Raw genomic sequence first — 7,951 nt, 5'->3', positions numbered from 1 at the left:
CTGTTAAAAAAATGCAAGGCTATACTACTCTCCCAGGCATCAACGTCACAGTATATGGTTTTTAAAAGTTTTTGCATATAAACATATTTGAGTCAATGTCTCATGAAATGTTTCATGTATTGCATTAATATTTGAGATAAATGATCCCATCCATCAAACCTGCTTAATTAATCAAGTAAGATAACTCCAGCTTGCTTTTCCCCTTTGTTATTCAACTTCAAATTATAGTTAAGCTTTTGCATGTAAGCACATACCAGGTATACATCAATATCTCATCACTAATTTATGTATTGCATTGAAACTTTATACAATCAAGTAAGGCAACTCTATCCTGCATATAATGCAAATGATGGCCCTTTGTTACATTGAAATTCTGGTTATTAAAGGTTTTGTATGTAAGCACAGACATTTAAGGCAATATTTCAGTAACTTCATGATGTATTCATTGAATACTTCCAAGAAATGTTCCCGATCATCCAAGTGAATACTAAGTTAATTAAGTTAAGAAAACTGTATCTTGCATATAATGCAAATTATGGCCCATTATTCTTTGACTCTCCAGTAGAAATTTTAAAAGATGTATGGCATGGTTACTTAAAATTAAGACGAGTGTTCCCAATCAAGTAAGGTAATGCTCTCTTGCATAAAATATAAATTTTGTAAGTTTCAGAATAGTCAAGCATGCTTATGCAGGGACGAACTAATGGTAAAATCGCCGAAAAAAGAACCAGGAACCCTAGGTAAGGCTTATTATTCCTCCCTATTTTTGGAGTAAACACCAATCAAAACTACCGGGTATACAAAAATTGTGATTTCACAAGTTAATCTCAAACTGAAGATTTTATATAAATTACATTACCCATTACAGAGTTTTGCTTATGTTTCGGTCTTGAAATGTTTGGTTTTTCAACAATTTGGGCAATATTGACTAATAGGCTTGTTTGAACTTGGAAGGTTGCTAAACTTCCTGACGCTAAAAGTTAATGGCAACATTAAACCAGTACTTGTGCACATCTCTGTGACCCAATTGGCTGATTGTTCAGAATTTTATGAAAGCTTAATTATTTTATGATAAAGTAGAACAAATATTTCTTAAACATTTGTTTTAATACTGTTAGAAAAACTGTTACATTGAGTAAAGACTAACGGTATGAAAGAATTCTGTTGTTAACTAAATTAAGTTCTGCAAAATGTTTTTTGCACAAGTTAAAACATGAGAAAGAAAATAAATTGAAAAAAAGTTTAATGGCTATCTTTACATAATTTGTTGAATTCAGATTCAGAACTTTTGTGATCCATAGATCCCAAGATCTCCTAAAACTATGTTTGGTCATAACTTGAAAACCATTTATTATGCACAGATGAGCATATAAAAAAATTGACTTGTGTGTATGTTCATGCGTCTGTCACTCTTTGCCACAATTGTTCATGTAAGAAATGTTTTTAAAAAATTTGGCACATGTTCGGTACATAAAACACTTGAATGCTCAAGTTCAAGATAGCTCTTCTTAAATGTGGCATATTTTGTATGATCAACCCTGACAGCTTTTGTTTAAATATTCTGAATACAATTCACTTTTTAAAAGAGAAATCTTTGTCCAATATCTAAGCTATATCTTTTATTAATACAAAGCTTACCGTTTATTTTCAAGGTTACCCCATTTTTCTTACATTCTTCAATTATTTTCCCTGTATTTTCATGCAGCAACTGTCTTTAGCAGTTGACAAATGTTAAACTTGTATGTTTTTAAAGTGACGCACTCATGTTTATTGACCGGAATAAGTTTTTCCCGGTTATGCATCTGTAAACACTTATTTTATCCTTAATTTACTCCATGATATTGAAATTGTAGAAAAAATATAAAAAAGTATTTTGGTTTTAGTTGGGCTTTAACCCAAACCGGTAGTCAGGAAAACAATAGAAAACAGCTGGATAGTCCTCAAGACTACCAGGACTTGAACAAATATGGTGGATGTGTTGACCCGTTAAGGATAAATTGATAACATCACGGGATTATGTCAATCAGCCAATCAAATAACACCACAGCCGTAATTAATTTTCATTTCAGTAGCGTGATTGATAATTGTGGTCTTCAAAGACAATATTTGAGTAAATATCAACATTTGCTGAAGGGTTCCAGCTATGGTATTTTTGTTTTAACACTCCTTTTGATTTGCCACTCTTTGTTTCGTTATTAAAAATGTAACAAACCCTGAGCAAGTTACTTTAAGACCAGTGGTGAAGAAAGAGGTATGAAGAAAGGGCAGGCAAAGCTCCGAAAGAACTTAGGATCTGGGATGACTCTGCTGTACCCAAGAAGGGAATCATATTCACACTTCAATTTCAGTCAGAACACTACAAACATGCTGTAGGGATTGTATGTACAAGTGCAGCATAATATTTTAATGTTATTATGTCTCCCCCATTCATGGGGAGACATTATTTTTGCCCTGTTTCACACTTTGTTTCCACTCGATAACTAAAATATGCTTGGAGCCTAGGATCTTCCATTGTCAGCAACCCTGGTTCTTTCTTCCGTTACACTCATGTACACTCAAATATTATTCAATCACTTCTCAGTGTCAGTAGCCTCCAGGGCCATATGGTCTTGACTACTGCCAAATATCATTGAACCGAGAAGGTGGACCCGGTTTACATTTTTCAACCGTTAAGCATCTGGTACTTTGCAAACCAATGAAAGTACCTCATTAATTATTCATGATTATGAAATTTTCGTACCCAATGTAGCAAAGGGGGTATTCGACTATGAGGAACATCATACTTAGATGATTTTGAAATCAGGAATGTAGATCACAGTGACCTCAAGGTAAAAAAGGAGGTGAACATGTCAGTGTTGGAAGTGACATGGGAGATGAACATGTCTGTGTTGGTGACCAGGGAGAAGAACATGTCAGTGTTTGAAGTGACATGGGAGATGAACATGTCTGTGTTGGTGACCAGGGAGAAGAACATGTCAGTGTTTGAAGTGACATGGGAGATGAACATGTCTGTGTTGGTGACCAGGGAGAAGAACATGTCAGTGTTTGAAGTGACATGGGAGATGAACATGTCTGTGTTGGTGAACTGGGAGAAGAACATGTCAGTGTTTGAAGTGACATGGGAGATGAACATGTCTGTGTTGGTGAACTGGGAGAAGAACATGTCATTGTTGGAAGTGACATGAGAGATGAACATGTCTGTGCTGGTGACCAGGGAGAAGAACATGTCATTGTTGGAAGTGACCTGGGAGACAAATATATCGGTGTTGGAAGTGACCTGGGAGACAAACATGTCAGTGTTGGTTGTGACCTGGGAGACAAACATGTCAGTGTTGGTTGTGACCTGGGAGACAAACATGTATGTCAGTGTTGGAAGTTACCTCTGAAAAGAAAATGTCCATGATAATAGTGTTGGTGTCGGTAGTGACCATTTTGGAAGGGGTAATCTCTACTCCCAACATAAATGGTTATCTATCTGCATCGATTAAACAACAGCTAGATTTGGACAAATAATTACTTTAACCTGTAAATATCAAATTCTTAACACATCCATTCTACAGATGAGGGAAAGAAAACTTGGAACTGATCAGCATGCCAACAACGTTTGGAGTACTTTGTTTATGCTGGTTTTAATGTAAATGGAAACACATAATGAATATGACAGAGATGGAACCAACAGAAGGCAAATGCAGCCAGACCTTAAAATATATAAATGAGAATTTAAAACTATGAGTATGACCAAGACATTTATTTTGCAGTCTAGACTGTAAAAAGTAAAGTCTTAAATTGTAAAAAAATAAGAAATTGATCGATATTCAAAATGTGAAGCAGTTGGACAAGGGAATGATAATCAGACATCAGTATGAAAAACGGGTTATTATTGTTCTTTATTTAAAAATTCAGTTCAATTTTAGTTCAAATTACAAAGTCAGAAAGAGCAAGTCTATTCAATACTTATTTATATAATGAAGGATACCATGCTGAATTTTAAAGAAAGGTACAAAAACATGGTATTTCTATTTTAAGAAGATAGTTGATTACTGTAAATATTTTAAGAAGATAGTTGATTACTGTAAATCATCTATCATTTAATATTTGCACGTTTTCAGCCAATAAATACATGGTTACAATCTTGTTATAAGTAATCAATGTTTTCCATAAATGCATTATTTAGTAAATAGTTAAAGGTTTATCATTCAAAAAGTATGCTTGTTATACAAGTGTATGTATTGGTTTAAAATAATAGTTTCACTTAAATCAGTACAGGGTTAATTTTTCTGTCATGTTATGTTTGTACATGTACATCTAGTATTCCTATGTATGCACAGTGTGGAATACTCCTTGATTTTCCTATCACTAAATAAATGGTGCTATGTCAAGGGTTATAATTGTTTATAGGTACATAAATATATTTGAATTGTTTGTGCTCAAAATAGTATACAGTGCAAGTTGTGGTTTTACATAGCTATTTTTTTATTAAAACATAAACCATTCATATTATAGTACAAGACATATTATATTTGTTCATGTTTACATTTCTGAAATATTATATTTTCTCATGAAATGTGAAGTGTCACTGAGGACACAACAACACTCAATAAGCCAATGACCGTTCATACTTAAGGTGTAATCATACTTCAAGAAAGGTAACAAATATTATCCACAAAAAATAATCACATATAATAAACTATATCATCAAAGAAATTTTAACATCAAGCACTATGCACTAGACTTCTAATATCTTTCATCATGATGTCCCTTCTAATGCTCAGTAAACCATGCCAATCCCCAATTGATTCCACAACTGTGATAAAAAATAAGAATAACTCACTATTTTCTATATGATAATAAAGACAATTGGACATGCTGTCTGACAATAAATTAACAATTCGCAATAGTTTTATTTAAAGATTTAAAGATTGGACATCAGTTTAATTTATATTCATCACAATATGGAAATAGATTTGGTCAAAAAGAAATCTTACAAGGTCAATTTACATTGTAGGACATTTACTATAGAGAAACATTATACCAATAAACATTGCAAAGGTTTTGGTGAGATATAAATATTGTTATGTTCAAGGGCAGGCATTTTATACATCAAAGTCCTTTACAAAGGTGTGACTAAGCAAACTGACAATTTCAGAATAACTGATACAAGTATCAAATACACAAATACATAAAATAGTCAAGTGGCCAATTTCAGCACCTAAAATCAAAAGGTTGTAATTTAACAATGTGACTAAAGTTATCAAGTAACTAAAGTGATCAGCCTTATTATCAAATTCAGCAACAATTTTTCCCCATAAACATTGTGGATAAATATTTAGCTGCAATTGTAGAATGTCATCATAGTTATTTTCACAATCTTAATTGTGATATTAGGAAGTGATAGATTTAGAACTATATTCCTAGATTGTGTAGAAATCTAAGCTGGCTTGAATAGGGAGATTATGCCACATCTATCCACAGTATTGTTGCATTGTCTCGTCAAAAACAGCGGCTCCAGGAACACATTGTACTGAAAATAAAAGGCAGAAAAGTTGCATTTATCAGCATACAAGTAATCAAGAGTGATGATTACATACTGTTTTTAACAGAAGAATATCTTAAAAGATATTATCTTAAGTTAATTATCTTGATACATATTACAAAATAATATGAAACATATTAGTTATCATAATCACTATAGCTCATTGACAGTTGAACCTGCCCTAATATGGTATAATTTAGGGCCAAAACATACCTACATGTACCTAAAATCTGTCCAAGATTATTTCCAACACCAATGACTAACATAAGGTTTATAAGCTTTTTCCTTCTTTAAGAAATAGCTCATAAGCAGGGCCTGTATTCCTAAAAAGGTTGATTTTCCAAACCATTTATATCAGGTATTTTCAGAGTCAATGAAAATAATATATTTCAGAAATAACCAAGTAATTGTATCATATGACCAGTGAGATGCAAAAATAAGGATACCACCTAAGTTAGGAACTTTAGATGTTTAATGAATACTGGCTTAATGTTTTATGAGCTTTTCATATAAAATACCTTACAAGAGTCCTTAACCCTAAATGTCAGAATAGCCCATTAACCCTACATGTACATGTTGGTGCTTCAGAACAAACCCAGCCTCACACATCAAAATGTCTGACAATATTTTCAGAACTCTACGTAGTACACAACCAATCATCCAATATACTTCTCAATCTGTCATTCAATACATAATGTACCAATTTATATGCTCCTCCATCTGTCCAATATATCTGTTTAGAATTGCCTTTCCTTGTTTTATTCAGCTTATATATGGATATACACTGTTAGTCCTGAAAATATGAAAATATATAAGAACACATTCCACAAAATTTACAAACAAACTCATAACTCATGATATAAGTTCCTGTACCTTTATGAGACTGTTTCCCCAAAGCACAGAATATTACTATACCAAAACAATATATGAGCCCCATATCTTATGAGACCATTTTTTAAACTTCAGTAATGTACTATAAACATCTGCATATTGGCCCCCATTTCTTGCGAGACTGTTTTCCAGACTCCAGAACGTAACTGTCTATAAATCTGCATATGAGCCCCCCTATCTTGTGAGACTGTTTTCCAGACTCCAGAACGTAACTGTCTATAAATCTGCATAATGACCCCCATTTCTTGACAGACTGTTTTCCAGTCTCCAGAACGTAACTGTCTATAAATCTGCATATTGGCCCCAATTTCTTGTGAGACTGTTTTCCAGACTCCAGAACGTAACTGTCTATAAATCTGCATATTGGCCCCCATTTCTTGTGAGACTGTTCTCCAGATTCCAGAACGTAACTGTCTATAAATCTGCATATTGGCCCCCATATCTTGTGAGACTGTTTTTAAGACTCCAGAACGTAACTGTCTTAAACTGTATTTGAGCTCTTTGCATATATAGGCCCCAATATTTAATGAGACTGTTTTCCAGACTCCAGAACGTAACTGTCTATTAATCTGCATTTATTGGCCACCATTTCTTGTGAGACAGTTTACCAGACTCCAGAACGTAACTGTCTATAAATCTGCATATGAGCCCCCATATCTTACGAGAATGTTTTCCAGACTCCAAAACGTAACTATTTAAAACTGCATTTGTGCCCATGTACCAAACTGAGACTATTTTCCAAACCCAAGAGATTTCTGATACAAGCCCTTTAAACTGAAGGTACAGAACTAATTTTATAATGTTCGAAATACAGTAGTCTCACTGTTTCCGATAGTAAATATTACATTTTAACTAAGAATAAGATACTGTAACATCTGCCAATATATGTTTAAAGTATATATAATAAATATCTCGTTTTTAAATTCTGTTCCATTTCGCTTAGCACTTGCAAGTTGACACATATTCGGACAGTGTGATTAGGTCGTCCATTTTTGCTGTTCCTGTCAAATTGATGACTGTATTATTGGTGAAATTGAAAATTAATGTCATAATAAACGATTTGTGGTAACATTTAATCTTTAAATCCATTATTTTTTATAAATATTAGCTCATTTTTCTTTGCTTTCGATCTGTAGTAACTGAACGACATCTATTAAAAATACTATTAGGTAAACAGCGCTTACCTATTATTTAGCGCATTCGGAATTCCTCGGCTGTTTTTTTGTTTTAATGGCCGAGGAATTCCGAATGTATTTAGCGCTAAAGATCATACCAATACCGAATCGACACAACCAAAGATCATACAGATGGAAATACAATTAAAATTGTTGTCTGCCACCATAAATCTAAACATGTACGAAAAATGCCCAACAAACACGTTGCTACCAATCTAGCAGCCCAACCAATTGTAGTGATGTTCTTCATTGAAAGTAATGATCTCAGAAGATATCATCAGCATATTTGAATCATATCTGTAAAGTAAGGAATGGAACATGAATAGTCTATTTTTTATAAAAAAGTAAGTTA

General features: G+C 33.3%; 1 long non-coding RNA gene across 1 annotated transcript; it reads right to left on the bottom strand.

The window, feature by feature from the left end:
* Window positions 1–3,629: 3,629 nt before the first annotated feature.
* On the bottom strand, window positions 3,630–7,663 carry LOC128236845 (uncharacterized). Its single transcript, XR_008261454.1, has 3 exons — window positions 7,609–7,663; window positions 6,234–6,326; window positions 3,630–5,521 (listed from the first exon to the last, which is right to left on the bottom strand). It is a non-coding gene; the product is annotated as an uncharacterized LOC128236845 (long non-coding RNA).
* Window positions 7,664–7,951: the final 288 nt, after the last annotated feature.

The sequence above is a fragment of the Mya arenaria genome, chromosome 6, assembly GCF_026914265.1.
Source record: "Mya arenaria isolate MELC-2E11 chromosome 6, ASM2691426v1".
Lineage (NCBI taxonomy): Eukaryota > Metazoa > Mollusca > Bivalvia > Myida > Myidae > Mya > Mya arenaria.
Note: the sequence above shows the minus strand (reverse complement) of the source record. Positions and strands in the feature narration are given on the sequence as shown.